This window comes from Erinaceus europaeus, chromosome 1 (assembly GCF_950295315.1).
Source record: "Erinaceus europaeus chromosome 1, mEriEur2.1, whole genome shotgun sequence".
NCBI lineage: Eukaryota > Metazoa > Chordata > Mammalia > Eulipotyphla > Erinaceidae > Erinaceus > Erinaceus europaeus.
Window position 1 is genome coordinate 142145957 of NC_080162.1, and position 25315 is coordinate 142171271.

The 25315-nt window shown below is 44.2% G+C and overlaps 1 protein-coding gene across 4 annotated transcripts in view; it reads right to left on the minus strand.

The window, feature by feature from the left end:
- Positions 1 to 22878, minus strand: part of AZIN1 (antizyme inhibitor 1) — a 37963-nt gene extending 15085 nt beyond the window's left edge. The window contains exons 1-3 of one of the 4 annotated variants that reach the window (NM_001292055.1): positions 22521 to 22734; positions 16788 to 16925; positions 6669 to 6814 (exon numbers count right to left, since the gene is read on the minus strand). The gene's annotated coding sequence lies outside the window, so the exon portion shown is untranslated. Of the gene's footprint in view, positions 1 to 6521; positions 6630 to 6668; positions 6815 to 16787; positions 16926 to 22520 lie in introns of those variants that run through there. The other 3 variants (XM_016186303.2, NM_001301815.1, XM_060196330.1) reach the window with 3 other exon arrangements.
- Between the last annotated feature and the right edge of the window lie 2437 nt (positions 22879 to 25315).

Consider the following 25315-nt stretch of genomic DNA (forward strand, 5'->3'; position numbering starts at 1 on the left):
TTCTGGTTTTCTCCCTCTCCCCACCTATAGAAATAAAAATAAAGAGTATGTGGTGGCTGGATATAGACAGGGGCAGGGACAGAGGTGGCTACACTGGATAACCACAAGGCTTTCATACAGACTACATGTTACCTCAATGTTGTTACAACAAATTAGTAATGTGGCTCTCTTATAAATTTGATTTAAAACTTTGGGGGGGAGTTGGGTGGTAGCGCAGTGGGTAAAGCACAGTTGACACAAAGCGCAAGGACCGGCATTAAGAATCCGGGTTCAAGCTCCCGGTTCCCCACCTACATGGGAGTTGCTTCACAGGTGGTGAAGCAGGTCTGCCTGCAGGTATCTCTCTCCCCGTCTTCCCCTCCGCTCTCCATTTATTTCTGTCCTATCCAACAATGATGACATCAACAAATAGTTAACTACAACAACCAAAAAAAGGCAAGGCAACAAGGGAATATTTAAAAAAAAAAAATCATTTTTTGGATAAGGAATTGGAAGGCTTTAATCTTGGCTGCTGTGAGAGCTGTGTAACCCTGGGTCACTTTCTCTTTTCTCTTTAACTTCAGTATGTCTTTAATTACACTACTATCTTTTACCTGTGGTAAACACACACACACACACCCCACAATTGAAGCTACATGTAAGTTAGGCAGCTGTATATCCTCAATATATAAGAACTCACTTTTAAGGGGTAAGTTGCATAATGGTCATGCAAAGAGACTTTTATGCCTGAGGCTCACCAGAACTGAGCAGTACTCAGGTTAAAGAAAAAAAGGGAAGGGAGACTATTTATTCCATTTTGTTGCCCGTGTGTGTGTGTGTGTGTGTTTACAGTTGTAGTTATTATTGTTGGATAGGACAGAGAGGAAGGGAAGACAGAGAGGGGGAGAGAAAGACACCTGCAGACCTGCTTCACCATTTGTAAAGCGACTCCCCTGCAGGTGGGGGGCCGGGGGCTCAAACCAGGATCTTATGCCAGTCCCAGTGCTTTGCACCATCTGTGCGTAACCCACTGTGCTACTGCCCAAACTCCCAGGGAAGGGACTTTTAAAAAGGCATTAGACTATAGTGCTGGGCAGTGAGTGGTGCACCCAGTTGAGTGCACATTTATCATGTACAAGTATCTGGGTTTAGCTCCCTGCTCCCTACTTGAGGCAGGGGAGACTGGACACTTCACAAGAGGTGAGGCAGGTCTGCAGGTGTCTTATCTTTTTCTCCCTTCCCTCTCAATTTCTCTGTGCTACCAAAACGGTGGTGGGGATTAAAAAGGCTTTAGACTAAATCTAGAATTTCTTTAATCAGTCTAAGTCGTTCATGTATCTCACATCACTTGCCCACTTTCCACAGGGGTGTTATGTACCAGAATGTCTTTGCTGAATTTACTGGCCCTGACCTTAGACAACCATTTCATTTAACAGAAACAAAACTAGTCTTCTATATGATAAAGTATGACTCACTCTCTAGTACTAGATACCCAGCTGGCCTCCACACTTAAAATGGGCAAAGATCAGCTCTTGGCAATCTGTTTTAAAGCCTGCACAAGCTCTCCTCTGTCCTCAGCTTCCCCTTCCCCTCTCTCACTTGCACTATACTAGAGTTCACCTTAGGTGAGGGCTTTTATCCTAAAAGTAGATTCCACTTCAATGGCTCGCTCCTAAAAGCAGCTCTGAAAACCCACTATAGTAAAATTCTGCGAAGGACAATAAAAAGCTTTATCCTTTAACATACAAAGTTTTGTTAAGTCAGCTTCATCAAAGCTCTTTCACACTGCGGCAAACAGAAGTATTTTCCAAATCTCATCTGCTATACTCTCATGTTTAAACACCTAATTACTAAATTGCTCTATTTAATTTATTTATTCCCTTTTGTTGCCCTTGTTTTAGTTATTGCTGTTGTTGTCGTCGTCGTTGGATAGGACAGAGAAATGGAGAGAGGAGAGGAAGACACGGGGAGAGAAAGACACCTGCTTTACTGCCTGTAAAGTGATCCCCCTGCAGGTGGTTCGAACTGGGATCCATACACCGGTCCTTGCACTTTGCACCACCTATGCTTAACCTATTGCCCGACTCCCAAATTGTTCTATTTTATATCTTAAATCTTTTCAGCCACCAAGCTGCAGATGCTACCATGACATCAACCTGACTTACCTGGGCAGATGACCTCACCAATGTGTCCTGGAACCTCACCTCCCCAGGTCCCTACCCCTCTAGGGAAAGATAGAAACAGGCTGGGGTATGGATCCACCAGTCTGTACCCATGTCCAGTGGAGAGGCAATTACAGAATCCAGCCCCCCTTCCACCTTTTGCACTCCATAATGATCCTGGGTCCATACTCCCTAAAGGGATAAAGAACAGGGAAACTGCACTAGAAAGCATTTTTTTTTTGCCTCCAGGGTTATTTCTGGGGCTCCATATGAATCCATTGCACCTGGAGGTTATTTTTTCCCCTTTTGTTGTACTTGTTGTTTATCATTGTTGTTAGCTATTGCTGTCATTGGATAGGACAGAGAGAAATGGAGTGAGGAGGGAACAGTGGGGGAGAGAAAGATAAGATACCTGCAGGTCTGCTTCACTACTTGTGAAGTAACCCCCCTGCAGGTGGGAAGCCAGGGGCTCGAACCCAGATCCTTACTCCAGTCCTTGCGCTTCACACCATGTATGCTTATCCCGCTGTGCTACCACCCAGCCCCCTAGAAAGCAGTTAAGAATGCGTCAAACTAGTGTCCTTCACTGCTCTAAGTGGGCTTTTCCTGAAGTGGGGGAAGTTCCCATAGCTGGAAGCTTCCTCCAGAGTAATGTTGAAAGCGGGCTGCTGACATGGCAATGCAGGCACACTATCTTGAAAGCTATTTTGCTGGCTTAGGGTTTTTTTTTTTTTTTTTTTTAATTCAACACAATCCCAAGTTTGAGCATTTCTTCTTTCTAAGAATTTAGTTATTAATGAGAAAGATAGGAGAGGAGAAAGAACCAGACATCACTCTGGTACATGTTGTGCCAGGCATTGAACTTGGGACCTCATGCTTGAGAATCCAATGCTTTATCCACTGTGCCACCTCCCAGACCACTAAGCATTTTTTCCATAACCAGTTCTCATATTTATGCTCCCACTGTTGTCTGGCTTGTGGTGCCAGGAGCTGAGCACAGGACCTTTGATGCCCCGGGCCATTAAGCTGTCTCCCTATCACTCTACATGCTTAATCACAGTCACTGAACTGCATGCATGTTCTACTTTCAAACCTTGCTGTTGCCTTTGTAGCTTGTCAAATTCCCAGACAGGATCCCATTTGGAACTTTTCCATCTTTCAGGCACCTCCCCAACAATTTGCACACAATAATGAGTACATGTTGCCAAGTGTCTACATTGTCCTAACCACCAACTCCATTTCCGCATGTCCCATTCCACCTGCAGTAAAGCCCCAACACCACCTCAGACCGCCATAAGATCTGCTTTCTATCTCTACAGAATAATTTCTGTACAAGTGAAGTAACTGTGACACCAGGGTTGCCTCTGGGGTTCCACCTTCACTCCTACTAGACAGTACAGTGGTCTTCCAAGTGTCTCACATGAAGGCGTTCCTCTGTGGTGAACAGAGGCTGGGACCAACTAGGTCCTCACACATGGTTTCAGAAATGGGAGGGACCACTTTAAACATGAGGGCAAAGCTTTAACAGCTGACAAGCAAGGTTTCTACACACATGAATAAAAATACTATAAGGCATGTCCTGCTCTAAAGGGAAGACTGTTATACCATTTCAGTATCACCACTGAAATGGAACTTTGGGCTGCAGAAAGAAAATATTGCTTATGTTCTAAAGAGCGAAGAATCACTTTTATGCTCGAGGCCCAAATGCACCACCATAAACCAGATCTGAGCCAAGCTCTGGTCAGGGTATTTCAGTCTTGCACAGGTGGGGTGAGGGTGGCAGTAGTGGTGGGTGTCCATCCTCCCTCCCCCATTAAAAGATATTGGGGGCCAGGTTGTGGCACACTTGGCTGAATACACATTATAATATGCAAGAACCAGGGTTCAAGCCTCACCGGCAGGGATAAAGCTTTTTGAGCTGCTAAGCACTGCTGTAGGTTTTTCTTTCTTCCTATCTCCCCCTTCACCCTCAATTTGTCTCTATCCAATAAATAAAGATGAAAGAAACGAGAAAGGGAAGGTATATTTCAGAAGTAACCATAGGACTGGTTTAGCACTCCTTAACTGACTTACCACAATAGAAATATACAATTCATTTGCTATGTTGGCAGTATTTGACTAAAAAATAAAAATTAAAAGTCATTAACACATCCCAAAACCACTGAAACAAATGTAGTAATACAATATTCTTTGGTTTCCTTAATCATCTGAGAACTAAAATGAAGTAGTTATTAAAACCAATACTTAGAAGACTATACACAAAAGGTGGTGAATGTATGATAGCAACTACTAACTCTTCAAAAGCAATTTCCTATGTATGGTGGGGGGAGGAGATGCCTGCAGCATTGTTTCACCACTCATGAAGCTTCCCTCCTGCAAGTGGGACTGGAGGTTTGAACTTGGGTCTTTATACACTATAATGCATGCACTCTACCAGATGTGCCACCACTGGGTCCCCAGCTGCCAGTTACCCTTAAAGTAAGAAAACTGCCTGGGAAAAACTAGTTCCACAAAAGAACCTGCAAAACACAAAAGGACTTCAGGAGAGAGGTTTTCAAGCAATTTTGTTCCAGTAAAATGTAACCACAACAATGATAAAAAAGAAAAAAGGGCGGGAGTCAGGCGGTAGCGCAGCGTGGTGCAAAGCGCTAGGACCAGCATAAGAATCCCGGTTTGAGCCCCCGGCCCCCCACCTGCAGGGGAGTCGCTTCACAAGCAGTGACACAGGTCTGCAGGTATCTTTCTCCCCTTCTCTCTCCATTTCTCTGTCCTATCCAACAACAACATCAATAATAGTAACTACAACAATAAAACAAGAGCAACAAAAAGGGAATAAATAAACAAGGGCAACAAAGGGGGGGGGGAATGGTCTCCAGAAACACTGGATTTGTGGTACAGGCACTGAGCTCCAGCAATAACCCTGGAGGCAAAAAAAAAAAAAAAAAAAAGTAACCTGAGCAGCCCAGTATTAAAACCAACAAAAAGGCTTGCATATATTATTGGTAGTTAAGAGCAGGCTGACCTTAGTAAGTGAAAGAAAAAAAGAAAAAGAAACCTATGGCACTCAAGTTCAAGGGAGTTTGAAAGACACAAAGTGTGCACATGCTGTCCTTGACCAGGGTTTGTGTTACACATGCCACACCAATCCAGTTAATCTAGCTCAACCTGAAACATCACAGGGAAATTTCCTGGAACCTCTTCATTAAAAATACAGACTTAAAGAGGAATATATATATATATATATATATATATATATATATATATATATATATATATATATATATATATACACACACACACATACACACACACAGATTTAAACCCAAGTGATGTTCCTCCAGAAGTTCCACCTGTTGCTCCCCCCAAAAAATTATGGTCCATACTCCCAGAGGGATAAAGGATAGGGAAGAAAATCAGAGGGCTCTGTACCCCTAGCCCACCATCAGGACCTGAAGCATCTGTCACCAGGAATCTGTATTTTATACCATTGATGAAAGGGAAACCATTCTGGAAAACACCGAAAACCAGGCACAATTTTGCTTATCTGAGAAACAGGAAAAAAGGAAAGACACTGGTAGTAGTAGTAAATATAGGGGTGAATTAAAAAGGAAATGGAGACAGACCATAGGGGGAAAAAAATGGGGTTAGGGCCCCAAGGTGGCCCACCTGGTTGAGTGCACACATAGTGCAAAAGGACCTGGGTTCGAGCCCCCAAGCCCCACCTGCAGGGGGGATGCTTGTGAGTGGTGAAGTAGGGTTACAGGTATCTGTTTCTCTCCCACTTTATCTCCCCCTTCCCTCTCGATTTCTGGCAGTCTCAATCCAATAGATAATTTAAAAAAAAAAAAAGAAAAATGAAAAACGGTGAGGTAGAGTGAATATATAGATAAATATATAATAGTTATAGAAAAACCAGGCAAGACTGGTAACTTTGGAGGGAATGGCATAGAACTCTGGTGGTGGGTGGGAACTGTATGGAGTTATACCCATTATTCTACAATCTTGTTTTTATTAGTGATTTAATAATGATTGTAACAAGTTTCAATTCTGGATATACTTTCCAACAGTCCTTTTTCATGGCTTGCTTATGGCTCTAAAAAACATTATTGGCCCACTACTGCTGCTACTAAAATTTTAGATTATCTTCAAAATGTTTGCATATTTATTTTAAATAAAGGCTCTTCAATGTATAGAGACACTAAGAGTGTTCTCTACTCAAAAGAGGATCTATGATAGATTCAAAACAAGCACCTCCAGAATCCATGGTGAAAAGGAAGCTCAGCTTATTAAGCACAACACTCAACTACCCTCTTGGTGGCTGGGAAGAAAAAAACGTTTAACATTCCTTACTGACACCTTCATAGTGGTACCTGAACACACCTTTCTTGAAGACCTGCCAAAGAAACCAAAGGCTCCAAACAACTGCACTCTGTTCCTGGAGCATTGCATGAGGTTGTCAGACCTCACGTTGGAGGGCAGCTCCAAGAATAGTGGCTACAACAGCTGGGCACTTGAGTTGTTACACACCTGCTACAAAGGCTTCTATAGTTGACTGTACTTCAGGAGAAACTGACACATCTTTCAAATAATCACAAGATAATTCTGGCAGCCAACAGCCCACTTGACACCAAGCTGGATGTGTATGAGTCTGGATTTCTGAAGTGAAGACCTCCCTGGAAGTAGAACAGGGAGAGCTGAAAAGCTGAGAGCACTGTTTCAGAAACATCTAAGCAGGAAACCACAATATGTCAACCACTCCTCTAAAAGGACTTTTCTATTAATTGGAGAAATACACTACCATTACTTGAAATTTAGGGGCTTTTCTGCCTCCATTTATTATTTCATTTTGATAGGACAGAGAGAAATTCAGAGGAAGGGGGAAGTATATTCATAGTGGGGGGGGGTTGGGAGAGGGAGGGAGGGAGAGACAGACCTGAAGTACTGCTGCAACATACATGAAGCTTCCCCCCCCTTGCAGTTGTGGACTAGGGGCTTGAACCTGGATCCTTGCATATTAGGTAAGGTGCACCACCCCCAGCAGCCCACCCCTTTAATTTTACTTACGCATATAACTTAGCTCACAGCTTATAAAATTATCTAAGTCACATCTACATTCTATCTCCAAGACAGTATTACTAACCACATTTAGAAATAACTGTGGTCCCGGAGGTGACACAGTGGATAAAGCACTGGACTCTCAAGTATGAGTTCCCAAGTTCAACCTCCAGCAGCACATGTACCACGGTGATATCTGGTTCTCTCTATCTCTGTCTGTCATTCATGAATAAATAAATAACAATTAAAAAAAATAACTGTCCATTGGGGGCCAGATGGGGCACACCTGGTCAAGCACACATTGTGCACAGGAACCTGGGGAAAGCTTCATGAGTGTTGAAGCAGGGCCACAGGTGTCTCTCTTCCTCTCTATCTCCTCATTCCCTCCCAGTTTCAGTCTCTATCCAGTAGTAAAGATTAAAAAGAGAGAAAGAACTGTCCAAGGCAAGGGGGGTAGCATAATGGTTATGAAAAGAAACTCTCATGCCTGAGGCTTTGAAGTGCCAAGTTCAATTGTTCAGTCCCCTCCACCATTAACCAGTGAGCAGTGCTCTGGTAAAAAAAAAAAAAAAAAGAAAGAAAGAAAAGAAAAGAAAGAACTGTCCAGAAAAGCATTAGAAACTTCAAAAAGAAGACTTCTAGCACTACAGATGCAAGGTCTGGAGCAAGCAGGTTTCAACTACTAAAAGCAAGTTCCCAGAAGCTACATATTGCAACTGGTAGCCAACAAATTCCAATAAACTGTGTTCATAAGACTATCTATATAAACATTTGCCGTTTTAGGCCACAATAATAGCCCAAGGAACCAGGCAGTGTGCATCCTTCAGAGAACATATCACAATGCAGAAGGGTCTTGTTCAAGCCTTGAGTGCCCACCAGCAAGGGGGAAGCTTCACAGGCCTTGAAGCCGTGCTGCATGAGTCCTTCTTCTATCTCCCTTTTCCCTCTCACTGTCTGTCTCTATCCAAAACAAAATCAAAAATACTTTCATCAAACTGTTACCATTGCAAGGACCAATTCCTTACAACAAATCTTACAAGTACATGCATACATATTTATTTATTCATATAAATGTACATATGATTATGGTACGGTAAAAAGTAGAACTTAGGTTTTATGATACAGCCATGTTTTCTTTGTGAGCATTGAAAAGTTGGGTCAACAAACTACAACCCATTCTGACTCCAAACTTCATAAATAAAATTTTACTCAGAAAAATAAAACTTTTTTTCAAAATAATAATGGGGGCAGGGTTAGACAGCATAATGGCTATGCAAACAGACTCTCATGCCTGAGGCTCCAAAGACCCAGGTTCAATCCCCTGCACCACATAAACCAGAGCTGAGCAGGGCTATAATATTTTCTTCTCTCTTAATCTCAACCCCTCATTAAAATTTAAAAAATACTATAAACTAGTAATGGCCCACAATGACTACTTAGTACAACCAGGATTGAATACTTAGTGCAAGGTCTGCTTCAGTTGACATTAAAAAGAAAGTTATTAACAAAAATAAAACTCCTTAAATTTTCTAGTAAGCCTAAGTAACCCCAGAAGAAAAATGTCCTTTGCCATATTTATAAACACCCATTACTTATAATTTCACACTATTAATTATGTACCCAATGGCAGTGTTACATTTAGTCTACAAGACTAGCTTGTTGAGGTGGGGGGTTAGGCAGCGGCATGGCCGGTTAAGCACACATATTATCACAAACAAGGAGGTTTTAGTTCCCACTCCCCATCTGCAAGGGGGACACTTCACAAGTGGTGAAGTAGGTTTGTAGATCTTTCTCTCTACTTATTTATCTCCCTCTCCTCTGTCATAATCAATAAATTGGGGGAAAAAAAAGACCACCAGGAGTGGTGGACTTGTAGTACTGTCAATAACCTTGGTAGCAATCTAAAAAAAAAAAAAAAACTGCAATAACAGATTATCTTGCTAACTATGTAACAGTATCACTCTAGGTGATTTCGCTAGGTTGTCACTAGAAAATGGGCTTTTTTTTTTTAAGCGCAGGCTGCGCAAAGCACAAGGACCAGCATAAGGATCCCGGTTCGAACCCCAGCTCCCCACCTGCAGGGGAGTTGCTTCACAGGCGGTGAAGCAGGTCTGCAGGTGTCTATCTTTCTCTCCTCCTCTCTGTTTTTTTGCACACAATTCCACTTTTTTTGCCCTTTTAAAAAAATTTTAAAATATTTATTTTCCTTTTTGTTGCCCTTATTTTTTATTGTTGTTGTAGTTATTATTGTTGTTGATGTCATCGTTTTAAGATAGGACAGAGAGAAATGGAGACAGACACCTGCAGACCTGCTTCACCGTCTGTGAAGTGACTCCCCTGCAGGTGGGGAGCCGGGGCTCTAACTGGCTCCTTAAGCCGGTCCTTGCTCTTTGCACCACGTGCGCTTAACCCGCTGTGCTACTGCCTGACTCCCTTTTTTGCCCTTTCTATGTAAGTCTTTAAGAACTCCATGAACGTTCAAGCCCCCGGCTCCCCACCTGTAGGGGAGTTGCTTCACAAGTAGGGAAGCAGGTCTGCAGGTGTCTGTCTTTCTCTCCCTGTTGTTAAAATTTCCGGACGGCTCCAGCTGGCCGGGCTGGCTTCACGGGCGGGTAACAGAGACGACCAGACACACGGCTGGGCAGGGAAGCTGTATTTCTTTATTCAGGAACAACGATTCATAAACTAAGACAAACTAATCACCAAACAGAACTCTGCTGTCTCTTTGCGGCGGCACAAGCACTCCCTCTTACTCTCGAACTCAGGAACTCTCCAACTCTGGAACTCTGGAACTCTGGAACTCTCTTACTGAGGAACCCTCTGAAACTCTGGCACTCTCGAACTCAGGAACCCTCTTTCGGGGTTCCTTACTCTCGAACTCATGAACTCTCGTACTCAGGAACCCTCTGAAGCTCTGGCACACTGGAACTCTCTCTTACTCTGTAACTCAGGAACCCCTCTCACAAGCACTCTCTCTAACTCTCGAACTCTGGAACTCATGAACTCTCTCACTGGGGAACTCAGGAACTCTCGGACTCCGGAACCCTCTCCCAGGGTCCCTTGGGGCGGGGCCAAGCAGGCCCGCGAAATTAACAGGACTCATCCAATTCTCTTGGAGGGGGAGGGCTAGAACAAGCCAATGTAAAGCATACGACAATTTTCCCTTTTCTTTTTAACTAAATGACTATAGTATCAAGGGTGTGGGGTGAACAGAAACATATATAACTAAAACCAGCATGTTGCCAAGGGAAGGCCTGAGGGGGCCATATCTGAAAAAAAAAACATTTCTTGCCTCTGGGGGGCTACTTGCCTCGACGGGCATTTGCATGGGGGCGGGGAACGGCCTAGGGTCCCAAAGGCAGCTGGCTGCAACTTACTTACTATGAAACAAAACTTGTTATTAGCATATCTACTGCACGATCTAACATTTCTAATAGAGAAGGAATTTGAGACTTTTACATATCAACAACGTCTTTTAACCTTTTGTTACACCCATTCAAGATGGAGGCACACCCTAGGTGTGGGCCGGAGAGGAAACCTCAGGCATGAGAATAATTAGCATAGCCATTGTGCGATCTACCATTTTTAATAGAGAAGGTAGTGTTTTACATATCAACAAGTCTATTTAACCTTTTGTTTAGACCAACTTAGTTAAAATATATTGATTGTTAACTAATTTTTACCTTAGACTTTAAATGTAAGTTAATTTTATCTTTATGAGAATTATATTGAAAACCTTTTTTATTTAACTTTGACTAGTAAGAATTTAGCCTTAAAGCTACTGTTTATCAAACTTTAAACATACACATAAACATGGTCATTAATACACAAGGAGAGAAACCTTTGTTGCGAAGACATGTCATTTTAAACACAAATTTAAATTTATACTGTCTTAGTTGTTGGGGGGGGGGGGTTCCACCATCCGGAGGTGGCTTCTCGCGCAGCTCCATTCTCGAGCAGCTCCACTTCTAGGAATTGCAGGTTGTGATCTCTGCACAAATCTCTGCGTACTCCAGCTTGTCTGCCTTCAGACCGGACCGGCGGCTGGAGATCTCGTGTGCCCAGTTTCGGCAGGGAGCCTGGGGGTCCGGGAGGCCCGGGATGGTTCCAGAATTCATACAAAGAGGGCAGGCAGGCCATCTTTGTAGAAGGCGTGGGCCTAGGTGCCCAGGGGTGGCGGCCATGATAGGCCGCCGCGGCCCTGCCCCATGGCCCTGCCATGTCTGCTGCCCTGTTTGCAGTGGCCGAGCAGCGTGGAGGGATCAAGCGTCCAGTGCCCTGCACCACGCGGTGGAGAGCCGGCTCCTGTGGGCTGGCCTCAGGCTCTAGCATGTTGGCATCGGGCTCCAGCATGTTGGCCTCAGGCTCCAGCATGTTGGCATCGGGCTCCAGCATGTTGGCATCGGGCTCTTGCATGGTGGCGTAGGCCTCCTGCGGGCTGCGGGGCTGCTGGCGCGGTGCGCGGGGTTGTCTGGGCGCAGCCGGCTGGCTGGCTGTTTGACCAGGTGGAAACGGCAGCTCCGTGCCTTGCCTCCCGCCCGCTGGCTCTTCTCACTGGCTGTTCTGAGTCCGCCCGAGCGAGTAGAAACCACAGAGTGGTCCAGAGATAAATGTTTCAGAAACAGCAAAACAGTCTCGTGAAGAAAGAGCAGAGGCCTTTGGAGATCTCTTCACAAGCAGAAGAGAAGGCCATCGTGCATAGGTAGCCAAATTGTCTTTACTTATCTGAGAGATGCGCAGGTCAGGTCCCTTCGTGGTCGCCATTTGTTGTTAAAATTTCCGGACGGCTCCAGCTGGCCGGGCTGGCTTCACGGGCGGGTAACAGAGACGACCAGACACATGGCTGGGCAGGGAAGCTGTATTTCTTTATTCACTCCGGAACCCTCTCCCAGGGTCCCTTGGGGCGGGGCCAAGCAGGCCCGCGAAATTAACAGGACTCATCCAATTCTCTTGGAGGGGGAGGGCTAGAACAAGCCAATGTAAAGCATACGACATCTCCCCCCCTTGTCTTCCTCTCCTCTCTCCATTTCTCTCTATCCTATCCAACAATAACCACAACAATAAAACAACAAGGACAACAAAAGGGAATATTTAAAAATATAAAGAAAAAGAACTCCACGAATTCAGGATGGCAAAAAGCTTTATTATTATTATTTTGCATCCAGGTTTATTACTGGGGCTTGGTTTCTGCACTATGAATTCACTACACCTGGAAGTTCTTTTATCCCTTTTGTTGCCCTTTGTTGTTTATCATTATTGCTGTTGTTGGATAAGAAAGAGAGAAATCAAGAGAGATGGGGAAGACAGAGGGGTAGAGAAAGATAAGACACCTGCAGACCTGCTCCACCACTTGTGAAGTGACCTCCCCACAGTGGGGAACTGGGGGCTCAAACCAGGATCCTTATTCCGATCCTTATACTTCATGCCATGTGCGCTTAACCCGCTGTGCTACCACCCAGCAAATAGCTTTTATACTGACTATTTGCTTGGTGGTCATTACATAATTTTCATGTTAAACATACTAGCATACCCCACCCTACTTTTATGTTTTTACCAGAGCACTCACTGGTCAGCTCTGGCTCATGGTAGTGTAGGGGACTGAACCTTGGGCTTTGAAGCCTCAAGCATGAGAGTCACATAACCATTACAGTACAACGCACATTAATCACATTAAAACTTTATGACCTAAGAAAATACTATACTTATTTAGGAGTTCTTTATTAAGTGGGTATCAGATGATCCTTGCAGTAAAGTGTTTATAGACCTAGATTCACATATTCAACATAAACCTTTTATTCCAGTCCTGCATAAGCACATGTCATAGTATGTCGCTGTATCCTAAGAATACAGCTTTAGAAACTAAAGAAATTCAACTGGAATACGCAACTGAATGTGTTATGGAATAGTTGTTTTTTTTTTTTCCCTCAATAAATCTAAGAACAAAATAACCAATTTCCCCCAGTGGTTTTTTGCACAACCATTATGCTTTCTACTTTAAACCTTCATTTAGTTCTAATTAGAAGTATAAGGAGACAAAATAGCATGATGATTATGCAAAAGGACTCCTTCCAGAGGCACCAAAGGTCCCAGGCTCAATCTCCTGCACTACCATAGAGCTCAGCAGTGCTCTGGTTAAACAAAAAATAAGCTGGAGTTAGTGCCTCAAGTGTCTTTTGAAGCTAAGACTAGGTTCAATTTTTCAGCAGTAAATGGAGGAGCCATTTTGACATTAACTGATCAAAGTTCCCCTTTCTTGAAGCCCTCCTGGAGATTCTGATTTACCCAGACAGTACTGAGTTAGAGGTAGTACTCTTCACATTGTGTCTGCACAGAGTATTTCCTTTACTACTTTCTAAAAATAGTGAGGCACCTTTAAATACCACTATGGGGCATTACCTATGTTCAAAGTAGCACAATTTGTTAACAGTTCAAACTAGAAAACAACCCAGATGTCCAAGGACAAAAGAATAGATAACACTGTGGTGTATATACACCGTGGAATACTACACTACTCAGCTATCAAAACAAGGAAGATATCTCCTTTGCTTCATCTGGGATGGAGCTTGAAGGAATCGTGTTAAGTAAGAGTCATGTAAAAGCCAAAAAGAGAAGGATGAATACCAGATCATTTCACTTTCAGGCAGAACCTAAGGACGTAAAAAGGAAAATACTAAGTAAAACTTAAGGACTTAAAATGTGTGTTCTAACACATCACAGCAGAGGACTCCAGGAAAAGGAGGGGTAGGGAGGAGGCAGGGGTGAGTTTTTACAGACACCTACCAAGGGAAGATGACAGAGTGTACCCAGGTGAACCATTAACCATAAAATGATAATAAAAATATACTACTCTGGGCTGGAGAGATAACTTAAAGAGTATGCAAAGTACTCTGAGGCCCCAGGTTCAATTCCCAGTGGTGCTCTGGAGGGAGGGGGAAAATTAACAAAACACTACAAGTGCCAAGAAGACACTAAACCCTACTATGTATCTCTCAATCATATTACGTGTATTCATATTTTTTTATTAAAGAGCATCAGCTACCGACAGTGTTTTTGCTGAATTTGTTTGCATGACAGAATCTTTAAATTACCACTACTGTGGTCCAGGAGGTGGAGGTGGATAAAGGATCGGACTCTCTAGCATGAGGTCCTGAGTTCAAGCCCCAGCAGCACATGTACCAGAATGATGTCTGGCTTTTTCTCTCTCCTATGTTACTCATTAATAAATAAAACTTTGAAAAAAAATTACCACTAACAAATAGAATGTCTAAGTTGGGGGTCAGGTGGTGGTGCACCTGCTACCATGTGCAAGGACCCAAGTTTAAGCCCCTGGTCCCCTACCTGCAGGAGGAAAGCTTCAAAATGCTGAAGCACTGCCACAGGTGTATCTCTGTCCCTCTCCCTATCTCCCCTCTCGATTTCTATCGTCTCTACTCAAATGAATAAATAAAAGTAAAGAATGAAAGTCTCATTTTTCTAAGTCTAAACAATTCCAAACTTGGAGCAGGTGGTAGTAAGGTACATATAAGAACTAACAGTAAGTATGACAAAAAGGCAAGTATTTAAGCAAGTTTTAAGAGTTCATTTACACAACTAATTAATCAAATCCCTCTCCACAGTTAGATACAATGCAACCTTAAAAGGTATGTGAAGGGGCAGGGTGGTGGCTCACCTAGCTGAGTGCATATTATAATCACAAGATTGCTAACAGATACACTTTGTTAGATGATTTAGTCTTCTGGGAAAATGTCATTATAAAATTATAATTTTTTTAAAAAAAAAGAAATTAGTGGTCCAGAAGGCACAGTGGATAAAGCATTGGACTCCCAAGCATGAGGTCCTGAGTTCAATCCACAGCAACACATGTTCCAGAGTAATGTCTGGTTCTTTCTCTTTCTCATTAATAGTATCTTTTGGGAAAAAAAGAAATTAGAGCTGTCTAATTTGGAAGGGCCTCAGTGGTGGCACACCTATAAGAGTGCACCTGCTGGGAGTCAGGCGGTAGCGCATCGGATTAATCGCAGGTGGTGCAAAGCGCAAGGACCGGTGTATGGATCCAAGTTCGAGCCCCGGCTCCCCACCTGCAAGGGAGTAGCTTCACAAGCTGTGAAGCAGGCCTGCAGGTGTCTATCTTTCTCTCCTTCTGTCTTCCTCTCCTCTCTCCACTTCTCTGTCTTATCCAACAACAATGATATCAATAACAACAATAACTACAACAATAAAACAAGGGCAACAAAATGGTATAAATATTAAAAAATAAATAAATAGTGGTCCAGGAGGTGGCGCAGTGATAAGTTTTAAGACTCTTAAAAAGGAGGTCCTGAGTTCAATCCCCGGCAGCACATGTGCCAGAGTGATGTCTGGTTCTTTCTCTCCTCCTATCTTCCTCATTAATAAATAAAATCTTTTTTTAAAAAAATGTGCAGTGATACATAAATAGGGAATTGGGAGGTAGCGCAGCAGGTTAAGAGCACGTGACGGAAAGCACAAGGACCAGCATAAGGATCTAGGTTTGAACCACTGGTTCCACACCTGCAGGGGAATAGCTTCACAAGTGGTGAAGCAGATCTGCAGGTGTCTATCTTTGTCTTCCCCTCCCATCTCCATTTCTCTGTCCTATCTAACAAAGATGACATCAACTACAAGAACAATAAACAAGGGCAACAAAAAGGGAAAATAAATTAAAAAAAAAGAAAAATATAGGACAATTAAAGTTATTTTTTCCCTTTTTAATTGCCACCAGATTATCACTAGGGCTCTGAATGAACACTACTAATCCACTGCTCCTGATGGCCACTTTCTTTTCACCCTTTCTCTATAGTTTTTTTTAATTGGATCGAAAAGAGACAAAGTTGAGAGGGGAGCGGGAGGGGTGTGGAGAGAGGCAGAGACACCTGCAGACATGCTTCACTGCTCAATAAGCATCCCCTCTCCAGGTGGGGAGTGGGGCTCAAACCTAGATCCTAGCACATGGTAATATATGTACTTAACTTGGTGTGCCACCACCTGGTCCCCCAAAACTATTCTATTTGTTCAGAAGCTGGTATGCTAGGAGACATTATCAACTCCACTTTCCCACTAACAAAGTAAATATAAGAGTATAAACTCCAGCAATGACATTGGATCTGGCCAGTTGTTTAAACAAGATTCACCTTCTATCTCATGCTCTGGGTGTGTCACTATAATACAGAAGAAAACTTTTTGGCCTATTTTGAAATGCCTTTTTTTTCACTCCAATTAAAAGCCCAATAATTGAACCCACCAACTAATACTCCACATGTGATACGCTACTTGCCCACTTCTTACATTTAAACAATGCAAACAAGAAAATCCTCTCCCCAACTTATAGAAAAACCTAAACTAAGATTTCCTAAAGCCTTGTCTATCAGTATGTACATTAGCAGTACATGTATTCAACCTATGTTTAAAGAGGTTAACAAGGCGCATCACCAAGCCAGAAAACCTGTAAATATAAAAAGTCTACCCCCTAAGATATATACAATGTCAAGTTTTGAAAAATTGTGCAGAGAGTCCTCATTTTATCAATTTTATTTTAAAAATCCCCCTGCCTCCAAAAGTTATGAAAATACTTACATGGACAAGTTAGGAGATGGAACCCCCCTATCATCAGCTAGGTTCCCAAGGTGGCTCAGCGTTGAAGTCGAACTGCTCTCTATACAGCACTTCTCCTAGGCCTTCTGGGTAGTTGTATACTTGGTCAGAAAGTTCGCCCTAGAGGAGGAAGTAAAAGTAGTAACATATAATGACCTAAATAAACAATTTCAAATACTCTCATCAGCTTGGCATACAAACAAGATTTTATACATCTAAAGTTGTAGCATGGGGCTGGGCAGTGGAGTACTAGGTTGAGCAAACGTTACAATGTGCAAGGACCAGGGTCCAAGCCCTTCTTCCCACCTGCCGAGAAACTTCATGGGTAAAACAGGACTACAAGTCTTTCTCTCTCCTCCACCCAGCCAACCCCTCAATTGCTCTGTCCTGTCAAAGGGGAGGAAGAAACTCCAGCACCTTCTAGTAGTTGGAACTTCCAGAGCACAATATTCTTTCTCTAACTTAAAGATTAAATCCTACACCAAGTTCCAAAACTTAAAAGTTGATATAGCTGGTAAATTACATATGTGTATCAAATTGCCTTACACAATGGGTAAGCAACTTAAAGCCTTCATTTCTAACCTATTTGGCTTTCACAAGTCATGATATAGTTTTGCGCAGAGATACAGGTCTATGTAATTCTACTATGACTAGACAAATGAATATGAAGACAACACTCACACCTGTGATAATCTCAGGTTAAAAAGAATAGAAACAAGTGCTAATAAGGATTTGGGAGAGAGAACCCTTATAATCTGCTGGCAGGCATGTAAATTGGTCCCACCTCCATGGAATAGTTTGAAGATCCCGCAGAATATTAACCATAGGGTCTACCTTAGCATCTGGCATTGGGTCGTCCTATCTACCCAAAGAACACAAAGATACAGGGGGTGGGTGGTGGCACAAGTGCTATTACCATGTGAAAGGACCCAGGTTCAGGCTCCTGATCCCCACCAGCAGAGTGGAAGCTTCACAATCACCAGAGTAGTACTGCAGGGATGCCCTCCCTCCCCCAATTTCTCTCTATAAGGAAAAAGAAAAACCAAAGATAACTGGTGGAAAAACACACACAAAACCCAAACACTTCTCTGAAAAGATCTATGTAATCCATGTACATTCCAACACTAGTTACAGCAAAAAAAAAAAAAAAAAAAAAAAAATGCAAACAACTCAACTGTTGTAGTTTAAAACTCAAGATGAATTTGAAGGAATCACGTGAAATAGTCCAGAAAGCCAATACCAGATTATTTTATTCATAGGTGGTATCTTAACAAGGGAGTTGGGTGGTAGCACACTGGGTTAAGTGCAGGGGGCACAAAGCGCAAGGGATCAGCATAAAGATCCCCACCTGCAAGGGAATAGATTCACAAGCAGTGAAGCAGGTCTTCAAGTGTCTATCTTTCTCTCCATTTCTGTCCTATCCAACAATGAGGACATCAATAACAAAAACAGTAATAACTGCAACAATAAAACAAAAGGAAGTAAAAAAAAAAAAAAAGAAAGAAAGAAAGAAAAGAAAAGAAAGAAACAAGAAAATACAGGGTGAAACTTTAGCTATGTGTGATCTACTGGTCTATTCCCAAGGATTCTAAAAGAGGAGGTGCAAGGAAGGGCCAGCACAATAGCGCATTTGGATAATGAGTTACTTTGCCCTGTGTGTGACCCAGGGTCAAATCTGAAGTGCTGTGGTGTAGGCTGCAAACACAGACACACACACCCACTGAAAATGTCAGCCTGGGGCAGTGAAGCCCAGGAGATCAATAACTAAGAAAAAGGGTTGAAGACTCATTGTCTGATGGGAGAATAGAGATCACTAGTGTGTAGTGTGCTGATACCTACTATGGGGAGAAGATGACTACATATGGAACAGCCTGTAAATCCCCAGGGAAGGGTAAAAAGAAACAGGATTTTCAAGCAAACCAGCCGCTTCAAGAAGAAAAGTTATGTATTTAAGAAGTGTTGGGCCAGGTGGTGGCACACGTGGTTGAGTGCACATTACAGTGTACAAGGACCCAGGTTCGAGCTCCCCTCCAGCTGCAGGGGGAAATCTTCACAAGTGGTGAAGCAGTGCTGCAGGTGTCTCCCTCTATCACCCCCTTCCCTCAATTTCTGGCTGTCTCTATCCAACAAATAAAGATAAAATTTTTTTTAAAAAAGACTTTCTTAAAAAAAAAGTGTTAGCAACAAGACAGTGATTGTAGGGGTGGGGTGGGGTAGGGGGTAGATAGCATAGTGGTTATGCAAAGAGACTCTTGCCCAGATTCAATCCCCCACACCACCATAAGCTAGAGCTGAGCTGTGCTTTGGTTAAGTGATTGTAATCTATGAGCTGCATTTATATCCTGAATCAGACTGAAATTTAATTTTATTTTAGTTTACTTATTATTGGATAGAGACAGAGAAATTGAGAGGGATGGGGGGATAGAGAAAGAGGAGGAGAGGCACCTGCAGCTCTACTTCACCACTTGTGAAGTTTTCCTCCTGCAGGTGGGGACCAGGGACTGAGAAATTTTAAGTGTGGCAATAATGAAACATTTGAATAATAACTGGATGAACTTCTTCCTCCTCTCCCTCCTTCCTGCAAAGTTCCTCAAGTACAATACCAGGTTAATACTTAAGAGTAGATAGAGCATTCAGCCTTAATCATTAAGAAATTATAATTAATTCTTTTAAGTGTGACAGTGGTATTTTAAGACTGAACAATGTTATGGTGGAATTGGGAGATAGCATAATGTTTATGCAAAAGACCAGGCCTCAGGCTCCAATGTCCCATGTTCTAGAAACCATAAAACCAAGAATCTGAGAGATTTTAGAAACACTCTGGGCATATCTACCACATATCTCATTTCAACCCAGATCAAGGCAGCCTGAGTAAAACCATTTTCAAAACAGGGGGACAGCTCACATTCTCAGCAGTGTTTGTGGCCAGTGAGGCAAGAATAGCTCATGCCAACATGCCGCAGCAACTAACTCCACATCAGATCTCAAAGAATGTGCTCCCCCGTAAGGATCAGGTCCTTCCCACGTTGAGATAAATCTAAAAACAAAATGCCAACTCATGCTGGAGACAGTTTGTTCCAACTTATCCTAAGGAAAACGAGAATTATGCTGAAACATTCTCATCTGCTCCGCTGCTAGGTACAGCCATTTTGCTGCTTAGTCAGACCTAAGAGCAGTAACTCAAGTGTTAAGGATCACACTCAACAGTGTTCTTCAGCAAGGCATTCCCAGCCAACAAAATATACTAGGGTATCCACTAAAGGTCCTCAGTTTAAAAAGGTACATTTTAGTAGAAATAAGACCAGTAAAACATAAAACCCCCCCACACTTTGATAGCAACTCAGTATCCCAAAAATAACTATTTCTCTGAAGAGTTCACACTGCTGTCATCAATGACTTATGAAAGTTGCTCTGTAGCCCTGCCCCCAAATCTGTTTAACCAAGGGGGGTTATCAAGACAAACTAAAACTGGTGTACATTTTACTAGTCATCTGGCCAATATTTCTTCACACTATTAAGAAAATGAAAAGAATTGGGACTGTCATAATCAGGGGCCCTGAGAATCACTCCTAAATGAAGTGTGGTACAACATGGGTGGGATCCTAAATTATCAAACATTAGAGGCCAGGTGGAGGCACAGTTGGTTGAGGGCACACGTTACAATGTGCAAGGACCTGGGCTTGAGGTCCCCACCCGCAGAGAGAAAGCTCTGTGAGTGGTGAAGCAGTGTTGCAGGTGTCTGTCTCCACTCCCTCTCCCTCTGGATTTCTTTCTGCTTCTACCCAAAACAAATTAAAACAATAAAATAAATTATCAAGGGTTCTTGGGGTGGAGGGCAGTAGCAGAAACTGGTAAAGCTTGGGACTCCCACGTCTCTGGGCACTGCATATAAGAGAATAATGATCTGATTTTTCTTATAACTTTTGCTCAACCTCAAATGAGATACAATACCTTTTAAAAAGGAATTCTCTGAGGATGACATTACACAGGTGAACTTTTGCCCAAAACTCACTGGAGTGGTATAGTTATGACTTGTACTTTTACAAGTTAATTTTATCCCAAAACACGTCTTAAACAAGCACCAGAGATATGTGCATCCTGGTATTTCCAACTTTGAACAGGAAACTGGAAATGTAGAACTGGATGGCAAATAAAGCAAACTGTTAAGTGAAAGGCGAGCACAATGGTATTGCCCTTCTCTGTACGCTTTTAAATTCAAGTTGTTTATATTTGTCTTGACAACCAACAATTGTATTTTTGTAAAAAAAAAAAAAAAAAAAAAAATAGGGCCTTGCCTCACTAGCTGTACTTCTGACAGACACCAGACCAACCTTTCCCCCACCACACCATCCAAGTGAAGAGGCTCAACGGGCAAATGCGGGGCGGGCACACATGCTTGACGGCTCACAACACAGTGCACAAATTCAAGTTCGGGGATTCAAGCCCCTGGTCCCCAACTGCAGGCGGGGAGGCTTGCGGGAGTGATGAAGCAGGGCTGCAGGTGTCTTTCCCTCTCTACCTCCCCCCCTCTCCATTAGTCTCTATCCAAAAAATATATATATATTAGCATACTGGTTATGCAAAGAGACTCAAGCTCAGAAATCCCAGAGGCAATTCCTGGAACCACCGTAAACTAGAACTGTGCAGTGCTCCGGTAATATAAAATTAAATATTTAAATAAATTGGGCAAGGAGTAGATAACATAATAGTTATGCAAAGAGACTCTCATGCCTGGCGCTCCAAAGTCCCAGGTTCAATCCCCCACGCCACCATAACCCAGAGCTGAGCAGTGCTCTGGTTAAATAGAAAACAAATGGGACCCAAAGCTTCTGAAAGGGTCAACATGCCCCACATCCCATCATCCAACTCAGCGTGCTTGGAAACCATGTGCACTGTCACCTCTTTTTAAATTATTATTTTCCCCAGAGCCCTGCAAAACTCTGGTTGATGGACGGGGAACAGGCTGAACCTGGAACTTTGGAGCCTCGGGCACGACAGTCTCTTTGCATAAACTTTATCCTATCTACCCCAACCCAAGCCACCTATTTGTAACTGAGTTATGTTTTGTCATTTTCAAACGATCTATATATTTTTCTAGAGCCCTGCTCAGCTCTGGCTGATGATGGTGCTGAGGATTGAACCTGGGACCCTCAGGCAGGAGTCTCTGCTGTCTCCCCAGCCCCACTATTATTATTAATTTCCCCCCCAGCTCCCTGATGAGCTCTGGCTGACGGTGATGAGGGGCATTGAACCTGGGGCCTGGGAGTCGCAGGCAGGAGAATCTCCTTGCAGAACCACGGTGCTGTCTCCCCCCCACACACACCACCTCCGGACTAGCAGCTTAGCGGCACAAACACGCGCCAAGCAGACGTGGGTGTGGAGAGAGAGCGCAGCGGTGCTGCAAAGCCTGTCATGCCCGAGGCCTCCGAAGCCTGAGGTTCGGTCCCCAGGGCCGCCGGAAGCCGCCAGCCGCCGCACGCTGTCCGTTGCTGGGGGTGGGGGTTACACGGAGCCCCGGCGACTGATCCTCACGCCCAGGGCCGCCCGCTGCTCCCGTGCCGCCGGGTCCCCTCCGCAGCCGGCGCGCGGCCCCCTCCCCGGAAACTGCAAAGCACCACGGGAACGCCGACCCCGCCGCCCCGGCCCCGCCGCCGCCATGTTCCGGCGCGCGGCCGCCCGCCCCTCCGCCCGCCGCGCCCCAGCCCCGCTACTCACGTGAGATAACGGCCCAAAGAGTCGGGTAAAGCGTCTTCTCTTTTTCGGCGGAATTTTTAAAGAGGGATGTGGTTACCTTGAGCAGAAATACCCAAGGCGGCCTGGGCCATAGGCTGCGGGCGCGACGCGGGGGGGAAAGCGCGGCGCCGGCACCAGCAGGGCAGCGGCGGCGGCCGGAGAAACGGAACCGGAGCGCACACGAGAGAGAGAAAGGGAGAAGGAGAGATGGAGAGAGGCCGACAGGCAGGCGAGCGAGCGTCTCGGGAGGGCGAGCACCGAGAGAGAAGCAGAGGAGACCGACAGGGCGAGAACAGGAAAGCACCGCACCAAACGGGGAACTGGCGAATGTGGGAGGGAGGAGCCCGCGACGCCGCAATTTATAGACTGGGGCGGGGCGTGTTGACGTCACAGCCGGCCGGCCGGCGCGAGAGCAGGGCGGGGCCGCGCTGCGGCGCGAGGAGAAGGGGGCGGGGCGAATGGAAGGCGTGGGTGCTGAGGAGTCACCCTACGCAGCAGGTGCCGCCCGCTGGCTCGCTAGTCCGCAGACCGCTGGGCCCTGCCCTGCCACGGGCGTGGCGGGAGACGGCTCCGGAGCTCTGGGTGCTGGACCGGCGCCCGTGGGTTACTATGCCGCTCGGAAATGGAGGATGCTGGGTGCTGCTGCTGGATATGGAACCCCGCTTTGGTGGGGGGGGGGCTTTCTGAGCATTGGAGCAGGGCTGCAGGTGTCTCTTATCTCCTAGCCAAAAAAAAAAAAGAGCAAAGATGAGAGATAGACAATTCTGGAGGCCGGGCAGTGGCACACCTGGTTAAGTGCGTATACTGCCCTGTGCAAAGACCTGGGTTTGAGCCCCGCTTCCCAGGGCTGCGGGTGTTTCTCTTCCCCCCCCCTTTTTTTAAATAAGCCCTTATTTTTATTTACTTATTATTGGATAGAGACAGAGAATTTGAGAGGGGAGGGGGAGACAAAGAGGGAAAGAGGCAGAGACACCTGCAGCCTTGCTTACCACTCCTGAAGATTTCCTTCTGCAGGTAGGGACATGGGACTTGAACCCAGGTCCTTACGCACTGTAATGTGAGCGCTTAATCGCATGTGCCACTGCCTCTTGCGCGTGTCCTTCCCCCCCCCCCTCTCATTCTTCTTCTCCTTCTCCTTCGCCTTCTCTTTCTCCTTCTCCTTCTCCTTCTTCTTCTTCCTCTTCCTCCTCTTCTTCTACTCCTCCTCCTTCTCTTCTTCCTTCTCCTCCTCCTTCTCTCTCTCTTTATCAAAGCATTGTTCAGCTCTGACTTATAATGCTGTGGGAGATTGAACCCAGGACTTTTGGAGCCTCAGACATAAAAACCTCTTTGCATAACCATTAAGCTATCTACCCCCGCCATCTCTATCTCCCCCTCTCCATTTCTCTCTTTCCTATATGGGGGGCGGGAGAAAAGAAAGCACTCTACTTTGAGGAAGCTTCATGCGTGATGAAGCAGGGCTGCTGGTGTCTCTGTCTTTCTCCCTCTCTATATCCCCCTCGCTTCTTGATTTCTCTGTTTCTATCCAATAAAACTTAAATAAATGTTTTTCAATATTTTATTTACTAATGAGAAAGGAGGAGAGAGAGAGAGAGAAAGAACAGACATCACTCTGGTATATGTGCTGCCAGGGATCGAACTCAGGACCTCATGCTTGAGAGTCCAATGCCCCGTCCACTGCACCACCTCCCGGACCACAAATAAAATGTTTTTAAAATGTACAGTGAGCAAGGCTCAGTGATGAAGGACCAGCCCTGTATAGTTGGTTACTGCACACTGCTGGAATCTCCCAGTCCGTTTTGGCCATCTTCACAGTAAAATGGCTCCAAGGTCTCTGGAAAGGGGGAGAATCGGAGCCCTTTGGGATGTGGATTTGGGAGGTTCCCCTCCAGACATGACAGTTTTGATATTGTACAACAAAGTTTTGAAAGCTAGTTTTTCTGGACCTATGACAAACTCTGTAGCTTTTCATTTATTCTCATCTTCATTAAATGTCCTAGCACTAATGACTGGAAATACCCAGTCATCCCCTACAATTCAAATTTAGGGTCACAGATGAGATATGTGTTGACACAACCCTGCAAAGTTAAGATATTTGAGATTAGTACCATTTATTATTTTATTTTAAGAGTTTATTTACTTATAAGACAGGAGGAGGAAAGAGAAAGAACCAGACATTACTCTGGTACATGTGCTGCCAGGGATTGAACTGGGGACCTCATGCTTGAAAGTCCAATACCTTACCCACTGTGCCACCTCTCAGACCATAGGACTCTTTTATTTTATTTTATTTTATTTTTTAAATCTTTATTTATTATTGGACAGAGACAGAGAGAAATTGAGAGGGGTGGGGGAAATAGGGAGAAAGACAGAGAGACACCTGCAGCCCTACTCCACCACTTGTGAAGTTTTCCCCTGCAGGTGGGCACAGGACCCTTTTTTAAACTGTTGTGAGTAGTGCTGTTGGTCTGTAGACCATCAAATGGGAAGAATAAAAATCTTCCTGAATGAAAAGACAGATGCTGAACTATGAACTTATGGATGAAGGGATTCATCAGAAACCAGGAGTTGTGGAGTCTGTTCCTTTTCTTGTTTCAGCATATTTCACACACCCCACCCTACCCCGATCCTCCCATGGAGGGAGAAAAGCTAGCTATGAGGACAACACTTGGCAACACTTGAAATCTTGCTTACAATCTAGTAGGGAAAATAAGATGGTTAGACAAAAGAACTGATTTGTTGACAGATAAATATATATACATATAAGGCGCAGTGGA